This window comes from Astatotilapia calliptera, chromosome 11 (genome assembly GCF_964374335.1).
Source record: "Astatotilapia calliptera chromosome 11, fAstCal68.1, whole genome shotgun sequence".
Taxonomy (NCBI): domain Eukaryota; kingdom Metazoa; phylum Chordata; class Actinopteri; order Cichliformes; family Cichlidae; genus Astatotilapia; species Astatotilapia calliptera.
Window position 1 is genome coordinate 11,326,028 of NC_137432.1, and position 26,497 is coordinate 11,352,524.

At 40.8% G+C, this 26,497-nt stretch overlaps 1 long non-coding RNA gene across 6 annotated transcripts in view; it reads left to right on the plus strand.

Annotated features, from left to right (window-relative positions):
• The window catches only part of LOC145431753 (uncharacterized), a 110,284-nt gene that overhangs the window by 72,103 nt on the left and 11,684 nt on the right, over positions 1–26,497 (plus strand). For 5 of the 6 annotated variants that reach the window (XR_013912040.1, XR_013912043.1, XR_013912041.1 and 2 more), the window contains exon 4: positions 11,128–11,403. This is a non-coding gene — a long non-coding RNA (uncharacterized LOC145431753). Of the gene's footprint in view, positions 1–11,127; positions 11,404–16,489; positions 16,553–26,497 lie in introns of all 6 variants that reach the window. The other variant, XR_013912044.1, reaches the window with a different exon arrangement.

The following is a 26,497-nucleotide window of genomic DNA, read 5'->3' on the forward strand; positions in this document are numbered from 1 at the left end:
CACTCCCTCCTAAAAAAAACTAAACAGAAACAAGATGATTAGACAGAGGCTGCTGCCACTGCACTGACAAAAAAAAGGAAAGCATCAGATGTAGGTCTTAGCTTTGTCCCGCTGGATGCCATTACATTACTCTTCAGTCGTGGTATTTTATCTACTCAGAGCTTCATTATGCTTCATTAGTCATTGGATGGTTTTTGTGAGTCATTGTGTAAACAACACTTGCATTCATATATGGCATGCACAATTTGTAAATTTATGTTTGCATATGCTGTGCATGTCAAATATTGCATCTGTAAGCAGAAAAGGGGAGAGAGACTCGTCAGTGCCTTTTATAGCATACTCACCTTCTTATCTCCTTTTGACATTTCAAAGACCAAAACCCTCGTCTGTGCAGCTATAGCTGAAGTGATAAACTGCTGTGGTATACTGGATGGCACTTCACCATTTTTGCATATGGTGTTTAACAGCACTATTATGTGTACTTGAAGCGGCATACATTCATTGCCGTAATCATCGCTGCAAATATCCAGAAATGTGATAGCAATAAAGCATAACCACACAATGTCTTGAAATATAAGACAAAAAAAGAATGTATTGGCACACGGCGTAATTTTATTTCACCAAGTCTTCCCAAGTTGTCAAACGTCAAAACAGAATGCAGCAGTATAGAAAACAAAATAAAAACAATAAAAATACAGCAGTGAAGTGGAATTCAATAAAATGAGTTGAAAGCGCAGGCTCGCTTATGGTCAGGCTTGAGTTTAGCCGGAGGGCAAAACTTTGCTTTTAACTGCTGGGACTGGGTGAATAGGTTGACTTAGTGCTTGTGTGAAATATTTGTTTTGGCAGTGTTAGAGTGAGTGTGTTAGTGTGAGGGAACTGCTGTGTTGGTGTGTGGATGTCAACAGATGTCTCTGTGTATGTAAGCTAAACATGCCCTATTCTTAATTCCAGGGTGAACCTGAACTTCCTCCCCTTTCAAGTCTTTTTTTTTCTTCCTTTCTCCAACACAGACTGACACAAGATGAATGAGTCATCTTTCAGACAGTTTTTTCTCATTCTTCTTTGTACAGATGTTTATTGTTTTAACAACATGCCTCCATAGGGGCAGGGAATGTGACAGGACGCTGTCCGCACAATGATTACCACTAAATAAACCAAAGAAAGGGGTTTATTAAGATTGGAGTTAACATAAAACAACAAACTAAAGGTATCTGGAAGACAGAGAGAGTACTTTATTTACTTTCATGCTACTATGAGGGTTGTGGTGTGCATTGCTTTTTGTGACAGTGAGCCTGAAATGCCACAATTACTAATGTGATTTTCTTAAAATAATATAAGTCATTTACTCATTTTTTATTAGCTTTTACCTTTTCTTGCCCTTTTCTTATTACACTGAAGTTGCTGTCCATTTTGGATGTTTCCCGAGTCCTCAGAGGTGTCAGTGCTACAGCTTTGTGCTTGTTCACTGTCACCTCACACCAAACCTGACCTGATCGCTGCCCACCTTTGAAAGAGTGAACTTTGACCAGAAAAACCCCTGCCAGGTCCTAATGATGTAGAGAGGATTGCGGGTGACAGGAGACGAATGCGAAGACAGACACACGTGGGCTGGTGCACAGACTTTGAGACACAATAATAGAGTGAAAAGGGCTTTTCTGCAGACCCGAGTGACGAGAGAACACGCACACACACACAGAGCACAGCTTACAGCTTACACAGGAAACTGCTGAGACGTGCGGGTCATGTCCGCTTCCATGTTTATAGTCTTTACAGACATATTAAAGCAGACACGTGCACACCCACACGGGCACACCTGGCGTAATCAGTTATCTTTGTTTTTGCATATTGTCTTTTTGACAAAGTAGTATGTGCTTTAGTTTAGCGTGAGCCACGGGGTCAATTTGACATTGTTTTATTATTGCTCTTTGAGAACATATAAGCAATTCTTCAAAAAGTCCTGAAGAACATGCATGCAATCGCCTTACCTCCTGTAATTGACTCTTCTGAAGGTTAAACTGGACACAAACTAATTTGCTTTGGCCTCCGAGGGCTTCCTTCACCTAAAATAACGAGCCACGCAGTTTACCCTTTACTAAACCTCCCCAGTAGACCACAGATGGCCTTTCAATTACCGAGCTAAAACATGCAGAATGGCAACGCATAGCATTATTAATGAAGTGCAAGAGGGGCTGTATTCATATCTCATCACGATAAAGCAAGCAAAACCACACATACGCAAAAACACGGAGACACACACACACACACACACAAATTTACAGACATGCTCATGCACACATGAACAGAAAGATATACAAGCATGTGGCAGTGTACTAGTCACATATATGGCCATGCACATATACACACACACAAACCAAGATTACCTTTCTTATTTGCTTAGCATGCAATCTTTCTTAGGGTCACTACTCCATTCATCTACATTGCACCAATCTATAAATCCAACCCTCTGATGCCAAGGAAAGCCAGTGCATATGCAGAGCGATCTGGAGCTAGTTACTGTGTTTCTGCTGACTCATTTGCACATCACATTGAGCTTTTACATTTATTATAAATGGAGTAGGCAGCAAGAAACACTGAGGGTCAGTTTTTTTTAATTCTGAAGTTATCAAGCCATTTATTTGAGGGTGGACTTTTTTTTATTTCTCTCTCTCTAGTTTGCCATGATAATTCTTCTGTTAGAGTCCACAAGTATAATAGCCTATTTAAATTAAGGAAACTTGCATTAAATAAAATTAAAATGTGAACAAGGAGGGTGAAAATTGAGAATAGAAGGACCATAATTATTCTTTTCTAACTGTAAAATCACACTGGCCACAGGGAGCAGGGTATTAAATCACCAAACTAGCAATTAGCAGCTGACCCGCACTACCTCCTGAGCCACAACCACCCACATATACAACTGTAATACAGTTAGTGATTTGAAGTTTGCTAAATCAGTAGTCTTTAATATTTATATTTTACTTATCTAATAAAAGTTTTATGCAAGCAGTCTTGTACAATTTACATTTTTATAATCTAAATGTTTTGAGTGAATAACCAATATTTAATATTACTGATTAAACTGGGACTGTTTTGCACGTAAGTGTTTGTATTTTCTATGCAGTGTATATATATTACATGCTGTAGTGCTGGCACAGAGCATTGACCAGCCTGCTGAAGTCATGTGGTCTGGTGGATTTCATTTACCCAAGCCCAGCATCACATGGCCAATGATAAACAAGGTTTAAGATTCCAGACTTTGCCACACACTTTAAAAAAACAAAACAAAAACGTATTATAATTCAGAAAATAACATGTCTAAATTTGCTTATGCAATATTTATGGTGACAGAGGGAGAAGGAAATCATGACAGAAAACCTCTGTAGTCTTTACATCAGTGTGACGGCTAAATGTTACTTTCGAGTGTGTTTTGTGTGGAATGTTTGCACACACATTAAAAAAACAAAACAAAGAAAAATCCGACTCACACTGTGACATTATGAGATGAGAAAGTTGTGAAAAACTGTATGTATGTAAGTCCCACTGTTTAGGAATATATAATTCTCTATTGATATGCTAAAAAGACATTTGGGATTGGAGTTTTAAAGGCAGATATCCACCAGGGAGTTGTGGGCTGGCAGAGGGTAGCTGCATAATCAGCTCTACCATCAGCCAACTGATATTCTGCATAATAGAGAGGGGATTTCTGGGTCAGTGTGTGTCTGTGTGTGTTGTGTATGTGTGTGGCTGTAGCAATGTTGGTGGGGGTCTATCCTTTTATCCACACGGATGTGTGCATGTCTGCATGTGTCCTATCCGCATGTGTATGTATGTGTTCCCTCCACGGCTTGGTGTTTACGTGTGCATGTGTGTATCTGGGGCTCTGACCCTTTACCCCACCGGGAACAGATTTCATTAGGGAACAGAGAGTGAGGTACATGCAGACAGACAGACAGAGAGCCAGAGAAATAGGAAGAAAAAATCAGGGGACCAAATGAATGAAAGATGGGCAGGAGGCAAGTAAGGGTAGCTTTAGAATGTATTAATAGGTCAAAGGTCACTTCATTTTCACAACAAGGAAAAAGAGCCAATGCAAAAGAAGCCATGACCTTTTGTAATTCACACACACATATGCACGTTTGTATGAAGCTTTTTCCAATTAGACACTTGACCCAATGCTAGGTTTAGCCTAGCGTTAAAAATATCTGCCCATCTGTCCCCCACACGAAAGAGAAGACCCCACAATGTGTCTGTGTAAACAGTTTTATGGCCCCACGACATGATTAATACCTGGTCCACTTTTTCTCAAACAACCCAGCTGAACAATCTAGACTTAAGTGTGGTTTAATTAAGTTGCCGTGCGAGTGTTTGAGGTGTAGGAAATGGGTGAACAAGGCATGCAGGGTCGCTTGATAGAAGGTTAGAAGATTGCGTGTGTATAGCAGAAAATGAGACTGTCAGGTTCCATGTGTGTACAAATGCACCCGTGGTGCTCTCTGTATTTGTGTGCTTCAGTGCTTCTGTGTGGAAGGTGTGGGTGTATACAAATAGGTTTACTGAAAAATCAGAGTCTTGAGCCGACCAGTGTTGCAAAAGGCAGGTTAAAACTTTTTAAGTTTAAAAAAAGAAAAAATAAAGATGAGGAGAAGAGGAAGAAAGGAAGAAAAAAAGTTGTGTAGCAATAAGCATTAGAAAAACTAAAGGAACAAATGTGATTATTGCTCATATTCAGTTATAAGTTATTAAAGGAAAATTAAGTCATATTCAAAGAAAGCAGGGTGAAACAGAGAAGAAGTTGATTGATGAAAAATGCCAGGATAACCTTAGAGGAAAAAAATGGCATCGAGGTACAAAGCAACCACAACAGAAGCCCAAAACCTTAACAAAGCCCACCACCGTATGATCACACCACACCACACCACACCACCGTATGAGTGTTGTGGTTTATCTGACAGGACGTTCCCATATTTATTACAGTCATAAACTAAACTGCCCGTGTGGTCAAATTACAGTATCTTGGCTCACACATGTGTAAAAGATCAGGTTCTTTAGTCATTTGTAGGACAGGTTTTACTGATGGTTTTTGTAAAAAGTTTGCTTTTTTACTGCCCAAGTTCTTGTCATGTTCTTTTTTCCACGACTGAATTTCGATTGCTGGCTCTTGAGTCGCGCCTTCCTATTTGATTTGTTACATGCAGGACACATGACGTTAGATAACTTCAAATGTTATTCACGGATGTGTATTGCCTTGAAGAAAGTGAAGGATGAATGGTTTAAGGATGAGAGAAAGATCGATGGATATAGAGAGAAGAAAATCCGGAGAAACAGCCAAAGGGAAGCAGAGCGTTGAGAAACAGACTGAGAAACAGACAGACAGCTAGGACAGAGATTGAGTGAGAGTCAGAGACAGAAAAAAAAGACAGGGAGAGAATTAAAGGAACCACAACAGAAGCCAAAAGCCCACTAAGTCTCCTACTCCTTATGGTGGCGGGGTGTGGTGTTGGGGATCTGGCACAACTTCCTACAGTACAGCCCCTTTCTAAACATCTCATATATACACCCAGTCAGACACAAAGTCACGGCTAACCACATCACAATTTGGTGCATATGTGTGTGTGTGTGTGTTTGTGCATGTGGGAGTGTGTGCAACCACTCAGCTCAGCTGCTCCCAGGCTCACAGAAAGCATTGGCTGCTTGAGCGTGTCAGAACGGTCTCTTGATCTCATCTGTCTTTTTATTGCCTAATCCCTATCTGTATTTTCTTCCATTCTCCCCTCTTATATACCCCTCTTATTGCCCTTCATCTTCTCCCTTCTACCCAACAATCCCTATCAATACAACTTTAGTTTCTCTGGAAGCATTTTTCAGTTCATACCAGTAAAAGTGTTTCTTAAGTAGTGTACCGGTAATTCAGTAAGTTTGACATCTGTCTAACACACTGAGCCTTTCTAAGCATTCCTGTTTTTATGGATGAGATTCAGATCGTAGCCAGCCCTCCATATGCGTCTTTCACGCACAATCTCAATGGGTCGATAGTCCGATGAGGTTTTTGGCTATGAATGTTTCATCCTGGTTTACATAACAGTAGCTGAGCTCTTTGGTAGCACATTGTGAATGTGTGATTACAAAGTGCTGTTTGTTCTACTCAACCTCTTCTTACTCTCTGTCTGACTACGCTTTAAATTTCCCTCTTCTTTGTTTCTTATTTCAGATAAATACTTTTCATTTGCAACTTACCTCATTACATAACATTCAGTTTGTGTTGTTAAATTTTGCAGACAGGAGTACATAAAGAAAAACAACAGTGTAACTGTAACTAAAGGTCCTCATTTGTACAGTTTTGTTACTTTGGGATACCTTTAATTTTTAAATATTTTTTTTATATGTAGCTGCTTTAACATTGATGGAATGTAGAAATAATTTTGAATAAATTATGATTTTAAACTAGAAATTATGCTTGAAATGAACAAAGCAAAGGGAAACAATGTAAAGAAAATCTATGGTCATGTTTGTATGTCTATGAGACTATACATCATCACAGACGTTCTAAATGCTAGCATGTTAACAACAATTGGATAGAGAAAAAATCCCAAATTTTATGTGCCAGTTTAAAAGAAATCAATAAAAATCTGTTCAAATCCTGATGGGGACATGACATTTGTGTACCAAATGACATGGCAGTCCATCCAATATATGTCAGGACATTTCTCTTATCAACCTCAGCAATCCCGTTGAAGCACTCCAGACTGGGCATGTTGTCGTGCACTAGCTAAAATGTGTTATTAACTGTTCCTTGATTCTTCTTCCTCCTAGCGTTTTTCCCGCTCGGTTGCAGGGTCCGCTTTTCTGCAAAGTCGTCTCCACTTGGGTCGGTCAAGGGCGTCGGTCAGATCGGCTTCGATCTTCTTCACGTCGTCCTTGATTCGGTCCATCCATCTCCGCTTTGGTCTGCCTCTAGGTCGACGTCCTTGGGGGCTGAGCCGCAGTGCTGTTCTCACCACTGAGTTCTCATCGCTCCGTACCACATGTCCGTACCACCGCAGCCTCGCTTCTTGTATCTTATCTGTGATTGGCGCGATTCCCATCCTCTTTCTAACGTCGGTGTTCATGACGTGGTCCCATCGTGTTAGGCCTAGGCACCATCGCAGCATCCGCATTTCCATCGTGTGAAGGGCTTGTTCGTGCTTTGCGGTGGCTGGCCAGCACTCGGATCCATAGAGGGCGACGGGGCGCACTACACTCTTGTAGATTTTTGACTTGAGGCGATTGGGCATTCTTCGGTCACACAGGACGCCGGTGACTTGGCGCCATTTCATCCACGCTGCGTTGATCCTGGCTCGTACATCTAGTAGGATATCGCCGTCATTGCTGATCATCGATCCGAGGTATTTGAAATGAGGTACTTTCGCCAGATCTTCTCCATTGACGCTGATCGTGCCGTCGGTCTGGGGGCCAGCCTCTAAGTATTCGGTCTTGTTGGTGTTGAGCCTCAGGCCGAAGTCAGCTAGGCGAGTCTTCCATTGCTGCGTTTGGTATTGCAGTTCTATTCGCGATTCATCGGCCAGGAAGACATCGTCGGCGTAGAGAAGTGTCCAGGGATGGGGTGACTGGAGATCCGCCGTCGCAGTGTCCATGCAAAGGATGAAGAGCAGCGGGGAGAGTGCCGAGCCTTGGTGGACGCCCACATTGATGTTAAAGGGCGGCGATGTTCCCACTGGGCTTCTGACCACGCTGGTGACTTGTCGGTAGAGGAGCTTTGTCCAGTTGACGTAGGCTTCAGGAACTACATGTGATCGCAGGGAGTGCCAGATGAGGTCGTGTGGGACACGGTCAAACGCCTTTTCCAAGTCGAGGAAGGCCATGTGGATGGTCTTGGACTTCTCTCGGTGCTTCTCCAAAAGCAGGCAGCATGGATGGCGTCCGTCGTGCCACGCCCCCTGATGAAGCCACATTGGTTGGGCGTTAAGTTGATGATTTCTCGCATCCTGGCGTCGATGATCCGTTCGAAAACCTTCATGGTATGGCTTAGGAGTCGGATCGGGCGGTAGTTGGAGCATTCAGCCACATCGCCTTTCCCTTTCCAGATGGGCACCGTTATGCTGGTTGACCAGGCTGCTGGGACGGTCCCGTCTCTGATGATGCTATTGAACAGGCTGGCGAGGACTAAGGCGCCTTGGCGCCCGAGCAGCTTCCAGACTTCGGCTGGTATGTCGTCTGGTCCGGTCGCTTTACCATTCTTCATATTTTTAACGGCTGTTTCCACTTCCTTGATGGTGATTGGCGGGACAGGTCCTGGGACGGGCGGGGCACTGTGGATTGGCTGGTGAGGGAACTCCACGTTGCAGATATCGGAGAAATACTCGCTCCAGCGATTGAGGATGGCGGGCGGGTCGCGGAGGGTTTGATGGTTGGCATCCTTGATGTGTTTGACCTGGCCAATATCCTGTGTTGCTCGATGGCGGCTGCTGGCAAGGCGGTAGATTTTGTTCGCTCCTCCGGGCGTGTCCAACTCTTCATACAGTTGGTCATAGTGCGATGCCTTTGCCGCTGCTACCGCCTTCTTTGCGGCCGATCGTAGGGCCCTGTATTGCTGGTAGTCGCCATCGCTGCGGGATTGAAGCCACACTTTGAGTGCCGACTTCTTTTCCTTGATGGTTTGCTGCACGCTATCATTCCACCACCATACTTGCTTGTCGATGAAGTGCTTCCCTGGCTTCGTCGCCCCCAAGGGTGTTGCCTGCTGCGTCACGTATTTGACTGGCGATGTTCTCCCAAGCCTTGTCCACTGGCTCATTGGAGTCCACGTCGAGGTGTTCAAGGGCGTCCATAAGCTGCTGTTTGCACTCAGGGAGGCGCCACCACTTGATCTTCTCCACCGTCGTGGTTGGTGTTCTTCGTCGTCGTTGGCCAAGGTTGAGTCGGAGATCCATCACAAGTAGCCGATGTTGAGGGCCAATATTGGTTGATGGTATGACTTTTACGTTCGTGACTAGGCTGAGATGGGGTCTTCGGACTAGCCAGTAGTCGATTTGGGTGTCTCTGCCGCCGCTGGAGTACGTGATGAGGTGTGCCGGCTTCTTTTTGAAGAAGGTGTTGGTCACGGCAAGATCGTGGGCCTCTGCGTAGTCCAGTACCCGGCAACCGTCGTCGTTTCTGGTCCCAAATCCTTGGCCGCCATGGAATAGGTGATATCCGTCTCTCCCCTCTCCTACATGTCCATTTAGGTCGCCGCCTACCGCCACGTGTTCCTCAGGGCTAATCGTTTGCAGGTGGTCGTCGAGGGCGCGCCAGAATTCTGTCTTCTCCTCGTCGGGGCAGTTGGTCTGTGGTGCATAGCAGGAGATAATCCGTAACTGTTCCTTGATTAATGCACTTATATGTGGAAATAAATCTGTCTGGAGACCATCTTTGAAAGGCAGAGTACAAAAGTAAAACCTTTCCCCACAAGGCAATTTCCTTAACAGACAGTAGACCAACACAACACAATACATAATTATAGTACATCGTACAAAACACAATACAAGGTCCAAATATCCTACACTGTTAGAAAAACAAACAAAAAGAAGAACAGATGGAACAAAGGACAACCTGTATCTATTAGTATTATCTTCGTACAACTTAAACTTTAGCCCTAATAGAAGCATCTGGAACTCGATGTAAAGGATGCTGACAATCCCAAATAGTGGTTGTAGCTTGAAGAAAGACAGCTGTAAGTCAGCTGTCAGTGGAAACTAAAACTTACCTCTACAAAGATTATAAGAGTCTAAAAAAACAAATTTTATTGTTGTTAGAAAATTTGTAATATTGTGGCACAAGCAGAACTTTCAGGCTGCGCCTTTTTGCTTCTCAGAAGGTTAGTATAAGTCTCAGCAGACGAGTGTCTGTGCTTTTGATTATTAAAGTAGGAATTAATGTCATCGCCCTTGCAGACAGACAAAAAGCTGTCTTGTGTCAGTTTTTCCAATATTTGCACATTTAATCAGCATCAGCATCTTGATCATCTTACTAATGTGCAAACCTTCAGATGCATTGCCTCAAACAGTCCGTGCTATTATTGAAATAAACGACACCAGAATCTTTTGATTCTACGAGCTCAATTTATGTACATGAAAACACAGCCTGCATTTCATTCAGTTGTCGCATGCAGTGCGCCTATAATTAGAGTGATTTACTGAGGCAACAGATAATTATATAATCATAGGCTGTGAATGTGTTGTATACTCATTTAGGGAGTGAAGCTGGAATCGATATTTCTACACATAACCGAGGTTGCTTTAGTTCAAGAGGAAGCAGTATAATAAAATATCGCCTAAAGCCTGAAAAGTTGATACTTGTTTAGTAACATCCAATAACTTCTGTGTCTCAATTAGATTCCTATCAGTTATCCTAATATGCTCTTTACTGAGTGATGGAAACGTAACTAGAATCTTTCATTTGTTGCATAAACATCACAGATAAGGCAGTGTGTCTGCTTCAATTGGAAATACAGTATATTACAATCCAATGAGTACGCCATCACCTGTGGTCCAACATCAGCTCCAAAAGCTGCTATTGCTATAAATTTTAAGCTTTGGAGCTAAAAGGAAGTATAGATGCCACCATGTATGAGTCAGGTCCTCTAACCACCCATAAATGTGAAAATAGTTAATGTGTTTCCATGCTGGTTCAAATGTCTATTTCTGCATCATTTGTGGTCCCAACCTCAGTTCCTTCTTCTCTAAACCAATAAGATGTATGAGTCAGGTTCCTTTAGCCATTTATAAGCATGGCATTGAGCAGACAGCCACCCATAAATGTCTTTGCCTGTGTCTCCAACTATTGCCAAAAGTCTTATTGCAGGGACTCTAAATGTCTTCTTAACCTGTTGATGAATATGTTTTTTCACTTTTCAAGATTTCAGGATGTGTTTCGTAGAAATAATATATGTCTTTTTTCGCAGGCAACTCTTCTTTCCTCTCTCCTTCATAAAAGTCGACATTTTACTCTATCTCCTTATTTTTCATTCTGTCAGTGTTTCTGACTTAATCTCTTTCTTAGTGTTTGGTGACTGTGTATGAATCAGGCCTTCTGGTGCATTTAGTTACATTTTCCTCCTTTTTTCTCTTGCTCACTGTCATTCTTTGTCAGGTCCTCTTGGCCATAGACTGAAATGCTGACAGACGATGCCCATGAATGATGAATGATGACTGGAGGTCTGTCTGGTGCCAGCAGAATGCATAATACAGCATCGATACAGCAATCGCAGTCCTCCTCAGCAGAAACATGGTGCAGTTTCTGTATCACATTATTGGAAGATTTGCCCCAAGCAGGACAGCAGGACCACTCAAAGTGGAAATCAACCGCAATGTTGAATGTTGTTTCGGTTGGAGTCCTAAATGAAGCAGCATTACAAAGAGTTTTCTGGTGAGTGCTGAAATGATCATGTCAGGATAAAAACAATAACCCGAATAGATTTTTTGTTAATCTTGTTATACACATATCTTTGTTCTTATCTCTGTATAGGATAAACCATATTTAATCTTAATCTACTCTAACGTGCTGTAATGTGACCAGATATTATAGCTACAGCCTTTCAGTGTGTATATATGTGATTTACATTTTATACTTTATAGGTCTTTGTTTGGATATGTTTCAAACTTTTAATGTGGATGTGAGTTCATATCTTTTTTTGCATACAGTCAGTGTGTATGTGTGTGTGTTTGCAGTGGGTGAATGGAAGCACATATACATTGACTTGAGGCATGTTTACACTTCTGCATTTATGTGCTACTGATTAGGTGTGAAAAGTGGCACCCAGAGTGTATGGGGAGTGAACTATATGTGTCTGCATGCAGACCCCTATAGTCTAGGGATGTATGGCAGTGTTGAAGCATGTTGTGGATATATTACTGTGTGTGTGTGTGTGTGTGTGTGTCTGTGTATTCCTAGTATGTAGGTCATCGGTGTATTCCTGATGAAATGTAGTCCTCTGGAGAACCCTACAGATATGAGGGCCTAAATTAGACACTATTATCTGTGTGTGTGTGTATGAGAGAGAGAGCTATACACATTTGCCGGACCAGAGCTTCACAGACATGTGTTTTCAATTTTGTGCATGCTTTTACATGTAAGAGCAGCATCACGAGTGTGTGTTTGTCCATCTGTGTGCGTAGGTGTTAAATTGCATGTAATTTCAAACATTATGTATTTATGTATGTGAATGAAAATGACACAGTGGTATCATCTGACAGACTCGTTGCCTATTATCACTGACCTGGGACTGTAAACCTCGGCCCTTGATTTTAACGACTGTTGGCACAGAAAGCCTGTCCATATTGTCACATTACCAAGCCAAACTGCTAATAAGCCTCAAGCACCACTCCAAGAAGAGTATGTGACCAAATGTAGGAAACACACACTCTGCTGCATAACATACACAAGAGGTGCATTTGCAGGAGTGATGAAGTTAGTTTTAAGGGTGACTGACTTTTATAACATGTAAAAAAAAGTGTTTGATGTCTTTTTGTACGTCTTTAACACTGAAATTTCAGTTTTGGAAATCCATTCAAAGCTATTACTCTTACATCTTGGTGTTTTGTATAGCTGCTGTTGGAGAAACAGGGCAATGATGATTAGGTTTCTTTAAAGTATACAGGACATACATATTTTGTGTCACTTTCTAGATACAAAATGTGTCTTTCTGAATACCCTGTGATCTTAGTGCTGTTGAAACATTACATATAATCCCCTTTCATTTCGAGATGTCTACATTTCCAGGCAGCCGACTGTCAGTAAGTCACAGGGACAATATGCAGTCAATCTGTCAAACCAATTCAGAATTTTGCCAGAGCTCAGCCCAAAAGTTATATTCAACCTGAGAGAGATGAATGGGAGTGAGAATGTCTACCTTTGAAAAGCTTCATGCTTTGACCAAATCATATGCTGTCACTCCTAAGCTTTAGAAGGCCTGCACTTTTCATCAAAGCCGTTGATGGCTACCTTTCACAGTACTGTCGAATACACCCTCAAAAGCTTCCCTCCCTCCTTTCCTTCCATCCCCTCCCAAATCTCTTTCTTCTTCCCTCCGATGTCTACTACCCCCCTGCCCCTCCACCCAATCCTTCCATTCCCCTTGTCCTTAATCCCTCCCCTCCCTCCTCTCCTCAATCAAACCCTCAAATCCCTCCAGGTTTTTTTCCCCCCTGTGTGTATGTGTGACTTCAGTACTGTCAAGATAGATGAAACAAGAAAAATTCAGATTCATCACAGTCATAACCTGCCATGATGATAATCCACTGCTATTCTTCCCTTGTGGCATTAGGCCGATGTTACTGGCCTTTTTGGGGTTTATTTGCATATTTGTTTCCCCTTTGTTTCTTTTGATGAATTATTTACTGTGGAGTAAAAATGACAGCAGAGATCAGTGATGATTGCTGTCACGGGCGGATGTGAGTTCTTTTCTCCTCTTTGTAATTGTTCTCTTCTTTGCTGATTTTCAATCAAGCTTTTTTTCTTTACTCATATTTCCTGGTGACAACAGACAATAAAGTGGGGGGGAAAACACACAGATATTTTAACATTGCCAGTGAAACCTTTCCACTGTCTAGCGGGAACGAAGCTTCCTTTGTTGTCGTAGTGATTATAGGGTAGGGAAAAGCTGCAAAAAGAGGAGAAAAGGGAGAGAGAAGGGATCAAATGGAAAAATACTGTGAACACAAATGTGCTAGGAGGACCACCTCTCACACACACACACACACACACACACACACACACACACACACACACACACACACACACACACACACACACACACACACACACACACAGGGCAATTGAGTGAAAACACACACATCCTGCCCTTCATCATCCAACCATAAAAGAGACTTGATTAGAATAAGATAAACGACTAATAATAGTCGAGCAGTGCAGTTTGCGATCCTTTCAACTTTCTAACTGGAAACAGAAACGTCTTGCTGAGTTTCCAGGAGCTTAAGGTTTAGGCAGCATGTGTATTTGCAAACAAAACAATGTCTTTCGAGTTGTAATCACAGTGAGCTGTGTCCACATGCCTTGATTGTAAAGCCTCAGAAACATTGTCTTCGCAGTGTGTATCAGGATCTACCCTCATGTACACACACTTCCACGCGCGCACACACAACACACACTGCCACCCTGTCCCTGTGTTGGCCTATCCAAGAATAACAATGCATAATTCATGTTCCAAAGTCTCGTCTGCAGACAAAAGTCAGCGCTTGCATTTATTATTTATTGAAAACAGCTCACATGATGAATCCTTTAACAAACAGACTAAGCACTGTACCTATTTCTTTTTCTCATGCTGTTTGTGTTTTGGCATAGATTTAAGTAGGCTCATTAGCAGAGATGAGGATGCAAGGAGAGGAGAAGAATGGCAGGGAAGAGAGAGGTGAAGTGAGCCTGTGTGTGTGTGAGAGAGAGAGAGAGAAAGAGGAAATGAGGCGAAGGGATAAAGGGATAATTTTTTGAAAAGGTGTGAATTAATGAGTCTTGGGCGTCGCAGACTAATTAATACAAAAATGAAATGCTTTGAGCGCTAAGTTTAAGGCCTTCATTACATTTAAACAATGAAAGTTTACCCCGCTAACCGCTGGGTGTTTGACTTTACTTAACTGCACTGAAAAACCTGGATGTAACAGATTTGTGTTGCTACATAATAACCGACTCTTTTTTCCATGGCTGTTGCAGTGCTGCAGCAGTGCTACACTCCAGCAGAATCAGTCCAAGCAAACACCCGTGCACACCCGCTTTCCAATGTCATGGCTGCACTTGTTGTGTGGGCAGTTTGCCTTGAAGACGGGGAGCAATTTATTGTAGAGTGAAGGGACCCTGTGCTATCCTATGCTAATGCAGTCATCATTTATTCCAGAGTACTTGTATTTTTTTCTCTCTCTCTCTTTCTCCTTCTACTCCACCCCCTTCACCATCCATCACTCTTTCAAGCCATGAGGTATTATCTTTGCGGAACGTTTTATATTCAGTCTTCCTTTAGATGGGTGGAGGCGCGCGCACACACAGTCATTTTTGTTAAATAAAAACGCAATCAAATCTGGTCTCGCAAAGGTTGAATAATTGATGCGTTATGTTAAAAAAGGAATGAAATAATCATAGCCTGTTGGATGTTGGAAGAATATCAAACCCAGCATTGGTGCTTGGCAGACTGGGCTGAGCAGGGTAGGGGCCTTATGTATTTGGGACGGCTGCCCTGTAAAATAATAATGAACAGCAAAGAGTAAGGAGATTAGGAGATTTTTGTTCTGCACTGTACCTGACACTTTGTAAATGCCCACCCATGCTTTTGTTATACAGCGTGACCAGGATCCATCTATCCTGCACTGACAAATCAAAATTTTCTGTAAATGATTCATTTGGTGTGCCATTCCAGCAGCTCTGCAAAAATGGGTGCAGTAGTAGGTACACATGAAGTTGCTGTTGTCGTTGCCGCTATGGAAACAATACATCTTAGGCATATTATTTTTTTATTTAACCATTTGCCAAAGCGTCAAATAACAATAATGTTGTCATTTATATTAGATATTAACAAAGTCACAATACCAGACCAGACTAAATAATAAATCTGAATAGCATTCTAATAAACATACTTGATGTTGCAGTGATTCATGGTCAGCTCATCAGCATTCAGCTTTACTAGTCTACAGTATAAGCTCTTAGGGGTGATGAATGAAATAATATCTGCTTGTTTGCCACTGTAGACTAGTGGGACCTGTTTTCACAGCCATAAAAGTCAGCTATGAATATATACATAGTGTACATCTCTTTATGGATCATGCGTACACATCCACAAACACAGACTCCAAATAATATCATTGTTTCAAATGAAGATGAACTGTTTTTATAGTAAGGAACACCTTTAAGATTGTGCCCATTCGGTATGTAGCAACCGTGCAAAATGAGCATATTCATTCACAGCTCCACTGAGTCGTGTGCAGCCGAGCATTGCTCACCGATAGCGTTTTTATTAATGTTTCAGATTTCCATTAACCAGATGTGTCTGGGTCAAGAGGTGCATTTGTCCTCTCTTTTAATGTGGTGATTGCAGCTAGGGTTTTATTGATACTTAAAGATGCTGTACAGGATGCTGTGTGAGCAGCATGATAAGCTGCTTGATTGTAAGTAAGAAGGGCAGGCAAAAAAATGTGTGTGTGTGTCTTGTTCGGGGATCACTGAGACAAAAACTTGTCATTTACTTATATATTTATTTCCTTCTTGATTCACTAAAGGATAATATGAAATACACTCAGCGTGCATTAGGCCTTTATATATTCAGCGCACCACTGCAAACCTATAGACAGCCACAAAACATGTACAAACAGTGCCATTTTATCTGTGCTTCTCAGTTTTTCTTTATTCTGCCAAACCCTTCCCTCCATCCCTTTTCTGTGCCCTCTGACTAGTCAAACAGTGTTCTACTCAGGGGGCTTATTTTATTAATTCACCATTTCCTCTGTTACAGGCCGCTTTCATTGTAGTCCACATAGCAAGAAGACCACCTCATAGGGATTTTCCTCTTCACCAGGTAACCACAAAGGGTAAAAGAAGCACATTATCCACATGTACAACACCCAACCCCTCCCACACACGCAAGCTTTTTGTGCTATATTGTGCTGACCACCGTCGCAGCAGGAAAAACACAAGCGCGCACACACATAGCATATTATCTTTATGAGGTGTTATACACCAGTGACCACCAACACAGGGTCTCAGTGTTCTCTAATCCACACTCAGACTGAAAAGACTGTTCCATGCAGTAGAGGGATTACACTGTCGGATTAATGTGAGTTTTAATTTGAGTCATTTTGAGAGCCCGTGATAATAGGAATTGGTGCAGGGAATAATACCACTGCTCCGATATGAACTGAAATGTGGTACAACTTTATATTATTTTATTACAGCTGAGTCGGCTTCAGTGAGACACACATTGTTTGCGTGCGTGTTTGTCCTTGTTTGTCTCACTGGAGATGAGCACGCAGAAGCTTTATAAGTCTGTGAAACCTGCTATTATCACTATGGCTAGCACAGATATTGGAGTGGCTCAAGGAAAAAGTTTTCATTTAGAGTCACTGATTAGCTGCTTATTGTGCCCAAAACAATTTTGAAGTTATTATGAAAAGAAGGCAAAATGCATTGTTTGGAATTTTATTTATTTATTTTATAGATTTTCCACTTTTAGAGATTTCAGACCTGCAGTGAACAAACATTACTCTGCTTTTTCCCCTCTCAGTCCTCATCCGTTTGTATCAGCATGTTACTGCTTTTCAGCCTTTTCTGACTCTAAATGAATCAAATGCTGCTGTTGTGTTATCCAACAGTGGTTGGAGAAGGCAGCATTACCAAAATTATTTTGACTTTGTGCAATGAATTTGTTATATCATTGTCTTTGAAATGGTTGTTCTAAAGATGGGGTCCACTTGTAGTCAGTTGTTGTCTTCAAAGCGACTTCAGTGCATCAAGATGGTTATAAAAAGGGCAATAAGACTAAGGTAGTTCGCTGCTATCGGTCTGCTATCAGTGAATGGAGTTAAGTTGCCATTCGCTTGCAATCTGTTTGTGAATTTGGTGAAAATGGCAAATCTGTTTCTGTCTGCATACAAAAGAAATTCACATTAAACAGAAATTTAAGTCCAGTAAGAACCTTATAGATCTGAAAGAGAAATTCAGAAACGGCTCCACAAATAGTGACATAGTTGCTCTAGGAGGGCAAAATGACAGGCGCTTGACAACCTATCTTTTCTAAAGGATTGATTCTGAATTTGGCTTCCAGCTCCCGATTGCAAAGAGATGCATCACAGATGAGAAATACTCATTTATGCAGACAGATTCTGATTGCAACATGGTGGGATTGAGTCTACATAGTTTAGGTACCTAAATCTAAACTAAAGGCAATAGGTGAACCCACTGCTACCCTCGCTGACGGCAGCAACTTCTGACAGAAGAGTACTATTTGACACCCAGGGATGAAAACACTGTCTGTTTTCTTTATATTTTATCATTCTTTGTGCATTACCAGTGCGAAACAGTTCTTGTGTATAGAACCCAGTGCTTGCAGTCCTCCATTCTAGGCAAAATAAACAACAGCTGCTATCAAATATGGTAGATTAACTCCAAAACAGAGAGAGCCCAGAAACATGATATGATGTTCATTCCAAAGTCATATTCTTATTATACTATTGATACAACTCTGGCAATTGTTATAATCCTAACAATATAATCCTAGAAGTAAGCAATTTTAGTAAAACGTGTAAGTGGTGTTTATAGATCATTCATTTTTTTCTACATGAATAGAGGCAGAAAAAAGCTTTTTCTCTAGAGTGAAGATACTTTCTCTACGAGCAACAACAAAATCATGGTTTTCAGTTCAGTGGATGCGATGTTATATATTGTTGGGTTTTTTATTTTCTACTTCTAGAAGGAGGAGAGCTGTTTGGAGTTGGGGTTAAAAAAAGAAGAAGAAGAAGAAGACGGGTTGTATTTTAGTTAATTCAGATTCAGGTTGGATTAATTAGATTTTGCACAGTATCTGTGTAGTGCAATATGGCTTCATCTCCCCTGTAGGAGATTACAACAATCGAATCCCAAATTCTCTGTGGTTGTTGATCCATATTGCTTTTGAAAAACTCACTGCTGAACTGTTCTCTGAAATTGCTTGCTGGAATTTTCATCAGTCTGTTGACTTAAAATTAAAAATAAAAAGTCAATAGATTTGTTAAACAACAGAAATGACTCTTACTGGGAGTGACTGGGAAAGAAATGAATTCCATCACTGCGTAGACCACATCATCTCCTTTGGCTCTGCACCACCGTCCTCTCTCGCTGTGATCAGACAGTCAGTGGTGATTTCATTTTACATAAAGTAGAGGAAACTACAGTTAAAGTGCCATATCTCAACTTTGACTTGAAGTTTATGTTAAGTTTATGAAACTTACAAAAGAAAAGGTTTAAAAGTAATTGGACATGTGACACTGTGTGGGCAGCTCTCGCTTTATTTAAACGTTTTCATACAAAATATGCTGTAATTACGTGCCATCTGCAAGTAAAGACAAGAAAAGCAAATGAAGTAAGCATAATAGAAACACTCAAGAAGCACATCTGATAAAATCAAGGCCAATTGCTTTGCTGAAATCAAACATTCTAAAAACAACGGTGTTCACAGAAGAAATGGCAGGGAACATTATATTAACAACATTGCACGCCATGTTGGTAATGTATTTTGCGTTTTAAACAACCCCCCCAAAGAAGAGCTTTGAGAACTTTTCTTGAAGGCTACTCAAAGAAATTATTGGGACACTTGCCTAAAAGTTCTAAGGTGGTTATAACAAACATTGACTTTCGAGCACATTAGAAATGCACAAATTGTGCTTGCACATTTAGATACCTATATCCTCAACCTATATCCTCAACCTATATCCCATTTTCCAACCAAAATATGAAGAAATGAGGGGTCACTCAAGACTTTTGCATAGTACTGTATATAGGATCATAGCACTCAGAACTCATTAGAGAATGATTAACCTGGACAGCGTCTCATAATTTAACAGGATAATGATACTAAGAATATACAGCCAAAGACATTTTTCAGTGTAAAGAGGTGGAACATTGTTAGTTTGGCAAGCATTTAAGGTCCTCAATCTTGAGAATCCATCAAAATCCATCCATGCAGGCTTCAAGCCATGTTCTTGTAGCCAGACCACAGCAGGTTTGGATCTGTCAGTGTCCCATGAGAAATTACTGGCTAATAAGGTTGCTGCTACAGCATGTTTTAGCTATAACAAGGTAACAATAACAAAGGTTTATGCAGTTTTAGACCAAGTATGTTTTTGAAGTGACTTTCTGGGAATCACAATTTTTTCTTAATAAGACGGTGAGAAATATCTAATCATTTACAAACTACATATCAATCTGCACTCAGTGCATGCTAGCTTTCTGAACTGTGCAGTCTGTGCCTTTTCCCAGCTTCTGTGCTATATCCCATGATTCATCTGACTTGTAACAGTTGTGTTTTATGAAAGCCTTTTTTCAAACAGTTTCCAACTTTGATTTCCCAGGTTCAGTGTATTAAACACTCTAATATGATACATTTTAAATTTTATATACACAGCCTGTTGTCATAACTCCTAAGGAAACAAAATAAATTTGAAGTCTAATTTCAGTTTTCAGTCAATACGTCAGTTGGTTCGCAGCTGTCAAACATTCATCTACTAAGAAGAATTTGAAAACATTCGGATCCTTTACAGAGGGGTTGTTACAAGGTATCAAAATGTCAAAAAAAAAACCCCACTACCCAAGACAAAGAGATTACCCCAGCACTCCTCAGCGCGATGATTTTTTGAAGCCCCTCAGAAGAGCATTTGAGCTTTGTATAAAGGAAAAACAACACAGGAGAAGCACCGGGACATACAGTGCAAACTCCAAAACACAATACACAAAGAGATGCAGTGCAAGCTACAAGAAGAAGACCAAGAGATGCAGTGCAAGCTCCAGCAATTCGAGAAGAAAAATGAAGGGCTTCAAGTGATGTTTAATGAAGCATTCAAAAGAAATACACAACTGCAACAAGAGAAAGAAGATCAAGAACCTTCAGTGTAAGCTTCAAGAAAAAGACCAGGAGATGCAATGCAAGCTCCAGTGCATGGAGAAGAATATGAAGGGCTTCAAGTGATGTTTAAACAAGCACTCAAAAGAAATGCACAACTACTGAAGGACAAAGAACAACTGGAAGAGATGCAAAAAGAAATGCAACATGATCTCCAAGAGTTTGAGAAGAAAAGTACAGTTAAGAGTATTATACAACAAAGCAAATGACAAAAACATTGAAATTGAGGACGAGAAACAAGAACTAGAAAAAATATGCACAGAAAGCAGAGTAAAATCTAAGCAATGGTGAGCAAAAATACCCATTTGCAACAAAGTGCAGTACACAAACACTGAAATGCAAGAGGAGAAGCAACGACAGAAAATAAATACATAAAGACATCCAGTGTACACTTCACGACCTGCAGAGGAGACATCAAGAGTTACTGGCCATATCTGACAAAGTACAACAAACAAACAACGTCATGCACAAGGAAAGGAAAGTTCAACAAGAAAAACATTAAAAGAAAACTGCAAGAGAAAAACAAAGAGCTCAAAGAAAAGCACGAAGAAAAGCAGGAAAAATTAGAAGAACTGGAGAAAAGGTGTAAGAAACTTGAGCTGCAGCATACAGAGCTTTTCAATGAGATGACAAACCTCACAGCGCAGAACAAAGATCTGCAGGAACTGTGCCTGCAAAAGAAGAAAAAGCACTTCAGGTTTTTCATGAAGAAGGACTCCGCTGCTTCTTTAGTTCAGCCAGGAAAAGAGTAGCCTGATCCTCCTCCTGCAGGGGCAAAGTAGACAATAAATGATGCAAATAAATTTAAATAAATAATGTCGTTTAGGAACACTACTGAATGTTACTTAAGAAAATCTGAATAAGGTAAACTGAGCTTTATTTAACCTGACGCTCTGTATTAAGATTTGTTGACAGGTTTGAATTGGATAACAGGATGAAGGCAAAGAATAACTCACGAAACGTTTAAGAATAATTCACCTTAATTGGATAACTGGACATACGTAAAGTCTCACTTTAACCATTTGTCTTTGTTTTATGAAGAAACGTTTACATTTATAGTGTCGACTAATCGGTAAGGGTGTGACAAATTAAGTATGAAAACAGCAAAGGGGTCAGTTGAAGCTGCACACATGTGTGTGGACTGTCACAATATGCAGATCAATTGCAACTGTGAAATTAATGCAGAATTATTCTGTAGAGCATGGATCCCTTAGAACGTACCATCACGTGCACAAGAAAACCCCATTTACACAAAAAGGAAGCGTCATTCAGAGTTGCAGCTGTTGAGTAGAAATGCATGTACTGAGTGTAGATTGCTATGTAGTTCATTAGATATTTCTTATATTAGCTTGTTAGCTCGTATTTTATGAAAGTCCATTCCATTTTTTCAAAGAGTTTCCAACTGTGATTTCCCAGGTTCAACGTATTAAACACCCCATTAACTTTGAAAGAGCCTTCATTTTTATTTGAAATTGACTGGTCTGCCAAACAAACAAACAAGTAACTGTCCAAATGCTTGGATCTGGATGCCAATAAATTCTGCAAATGCTAACCAAGTGAACAAAAGAGTTGCACACACTTACTTTAAGACATATATGATTTTTTAATGTAATTGCATAAATCTCCCTCTGCAAGAAATGCAATGAGAAGTTCAGTGCAGCTGCTGTTCGCTTCTTCTGAAGCTGTTCTAAAGAACTTTGGTGATCTTTTTCCCATTTTCTTGGTTTCCCACTGACTTGGTACTGTATCATATCTGTAGCCTTAGCGATGGGTGTCAACCTCACAGGGAACAGAGATTATTCCAACACTGACAGTTACTCACAGCTATCTGGGCATGTCTAAAGAAGCTATATGCATCATTTAAGGTAGAAATTATTATTAATGTCCTTTGATGATAAGAATATGGTTAATAATTATTAATACATATCCTTATTCATTTGTAGTGCAGACTCAAAGTTCCCTAGCTTTTGCTGGCTAGCAGTAATGCACAATTCATAAACTTGTTTTATTTGTTTTTGTTTCTTTAAATATAAAGGCTAAACTCACAGCATTTCTTCCTCTCTGAATACACCTTCTGGGAAAAGAACAACTACAGAATTGGAAGAGTCTATAATGTAAATAGAAAGAACCACGGACCAGATTTTAAACTGAAATCGCCTTTCACGCTGACGTACACTTGAACAGAACACGCAGCAGCTGGTAAAATTGCAATGTTTTGCGCGCTAATTTGGTATGTGCTTCAAAATCAGCAAATTGGGACAACCTTGCTGAAATGGAGATGCTTTTGGCAAGTGAAATGGCCTGCCTCATATATTATGCTAAAAAAATACACATTTGAAAGGAACGTCTGACGCTGTAAGCAGGAAATTGGGGGTAAATTGGCACATTCTCTCAGCTTAAGTTAATTGTGCTCGTGCTATTGTCAGGGCATTTGCAGGGTGACAGACAGATGGGCGAGGGCTGACACATGTATTTGGAAGAGTTTAAAATTCAAATGCTCCTCATGTGTGAATGCAGACACCTGCGGTAATCAGCTGGCTGGTGTGTATGTGGTGTGAGTGACGTGCAACCTTGTATTTACCCATAAGCCTCTCTGTCCCTGCCCGTCTTGCTGTCAGGGTTCCTCCTTGTTTTCTGGTGTCAGGTATGCTGTCACGTTTTCCTGAGTGATTAAAAACCCTGGAAGGAAAAAAAAACCACTGTGTACTGTGGTTATATTTTCTAAAAGGAGTTTTAAAGTAAGGAGGCAAGGTATTTATTTCTGTTTGAGCTCCTGGGCATGGTTGATCTCTGTGCTATTAAAAATTCATTCACTGATAATACCCCCACTCCCCACCCCCAACGCGTTCCTCTCCATCTCCCTTCCCCTGTCTCCCTCTGTAGAACGCTCATTTTCTCAATGGTATCTCTGTTTCTTTGTGTCAGTTCACTTCACTTTATTGGCATGGGGTGTGATTCACTGTCTCTATCTCTCTTTGTTCGCGTTGTCTCTCCTTTCATTCTGCGTCTCCTTCCCTCTCTTTCCTCGCTCTTCAAAAATCTGCCATGGAAGCGAGACAGAAGAGCGCCTGCTGTTTCTCTGACACACTCTTCCTCTCTTAAATCAAAACCAACTGAGGCGAAATCAGGTTATTACCTTAGCAGTGTTTCTTCTCTCTCCCTCGCACCCATTCTTCCATTTTTGCCCAAGGTCTATGAAATTTTACACTTTGAAAAGAAAGGGCAGCCGCTCAGTCAGACGAATGGGTGCGAGCTGAATTTGAAAGGAGATTGCTGCATAAATAAAACAGAAAAAATAAATAGCCTACTGAAGTGTGAGATGGATGTCTGACAGGGCCTGACGATGTATGCGTGTGCATGTGTGTGTGTTTGTGTGCATACTCTTGCTCCTCGGTCTGCCTTCAAACGCTACACCTCAGACCCCTCACACGCACGTACCCGTTACAGGGGGTGGTGTTATCAAGTTTGTTGTGGTCAAATATTTGTGATTTCTTTACTGCCTTTCATCCTTGGAGGCAAATAAGGATAGGCATTTATCAGTATGTGATCTCAGAGAGTTGGAAGAGCTCCATAAGTTCTCCGAAAGGAACAAGTTTTGAATGTATACTACACACAGACGAAAGATGGGGAATAAGGGAAAACACAAAGTAAAGACCTAACTTTCAGCAGAGGTGAGCAGACTGAATGGAAAGCTGAAAACAAAGGGAAAAAGTCCATTTAAAATGCATGCATTCAAGTGATACAGATGGAAAGGGATGAAAGAAGTTATAACAAATTGAACAGAGTAAAGAGTTGAAGGAGAGGAGCCCAAAAAAGCAAGGGCGGTCAGTAAACAGCACGGCAGAGAGTCAAGCAGACATAAACAACTGCAGCTAAAGATGGATGATAAAGACGGAGGAACGGCTGTATCGGTGATGAACGATCAGCAATGTGGACGGGCAAATGAATGATTTGAGGAGAAGAAAGGGGAGGGAAAGGTTGTAAACAAGTCAGAATAACCTCATAAGAATGGCATATCCACCAGAGCTAGGATGGATTGTTGTATGTTATACAAAAAATAAAGGAAAGTTGTCACAATGAAGTAACCTTTGCATGACCTTGGATTGAAAGGGAAAGTAGGAAAGTGACAAAGTTAAAATCTAGCACAGAGCACGGAGATCAAGGACGCAGATTGTTGAGAGAGGGAATGAGCACGGAATAATGAAAAACATGTAAAATAAATACCTAACCTTCTGTTTGCTTTTCAAAAGTACAAATAGAATAAGATGTCGGCGCTTTGTAGACGACACAAACGTGTTTTCAATGAGGCTGCTGTATGGAGAGACCAGGTTGATTAGGAGCTGTGTCATCTTTTGCCAAGACTCGCTTTCTTTGAATAAATACAAGAATCTTTGGAAGACTCAAGAGTGTGTCTCTTTGTGCACTTGTGCATGTCTGCCTGTTTGCCTCTTTGTACAAGGCCCAGATGATCGGGTCAGACTCACACTTCTGTGCGTCCATGACCTGCCAACAACACCTCCACATTAACGCAGGAGAAGCAGTTGATACCACGGACCTAATGAGCACACTTGAGCATGTGGAAAATAAAGCAGGGCGGCTCAACTGTAAGACTTTTTTTTGTTTCTTTTTCTTCCTCCTGACAGGCTTACCTTTGTAACACAGATTTTTCTTTGTAAAATTTGGCTATGATGAATTGAGCTGGATGTGAAGCCAGCCATATATGCAGCAGGGAAGTTCTTTTCAAGTCCAATTTACCTGATATGTCTTTGAACTGGAGGAAATGGGAACATCTGTTTAAAAGCCCCAAAAATATATGGGAGTAAAAGCTCCAAAAGGCCCCTGCTGACCCTTGGTTCAGTCAAACAGTAGTGCTGCTTTTTAATGTGCAGACTGCTAAACCACTTTGTGCTGCTTGCATTTCTGTCATAGAACTAAACCTGATAACGAACTGTTGTATATTTATAGCTCCCAGATAGTGTCTCGTCACACCTTCTTGTCTATACCATATTACGTGACTGTATTCATGTCAGCTGCACTTTAATTAAATGCAGACATCTTTTCATTCCCTACATTTGTTATCACTTTGAAACAAATCCATCACACCTTTTTTGCACACATGATTTGAAGCCTGAACAAATCTTAGCAGGGCTTAATAAATGAAATCAATTCATGATTTTTACTTTTTTTTTTTTTTTAAACAACCTGAATTCCTCAGTGGTGAGAACTAAACAAGGCTCCTACATTCATCCCAGCAGCCCACCCTCTCTCACCTGTGCAAATTACTGTGTGTAAACAGATTGGATCGCACTAGCTTCATGTGGTTAGCCACTTCCCTAGCTGGGACAGGCTCCACTCAGGAGAAATAAACCATTTCCTGTTCACCGAGGGAACGATATGCTCAACTGTAACATACTGTAATTCTTTCCAGACGCTGGGTAGATTTGATCTTGTTGGAAAAAGTGCAGTACTAACAGGAGACATGTTCAGTAATGCAGAATACTTTAAACACATTCATAGGTTTCATTTCTTTAATGGGTGCATGCTAAAATATTGAAATAAAAACATGGAGTTAAACCCAGTGTACTACCTGCAGTCATTTTAAATTACTCCATATAGGACAAGATGTCTTGTAATCCTTAATGTGGGTTCCTTAAGGGTCAGCTTGAATTAACAGTCATCTGGGCCCTTTATTTCCTTTGGGCGTGTAACTGTTTTAAACTCCCAAAGTAAACTCCACACCTTGCAAATGTGTAGCTGTTCTGTTTCTTACTCAGTGAAAAAGCTTATGTAAGCTTAAAAAAATATCATTTTATTGTAACATTATTCATTATTATTTATTGTTTGTGTCATCTCTCTGAGATACTTACTTTA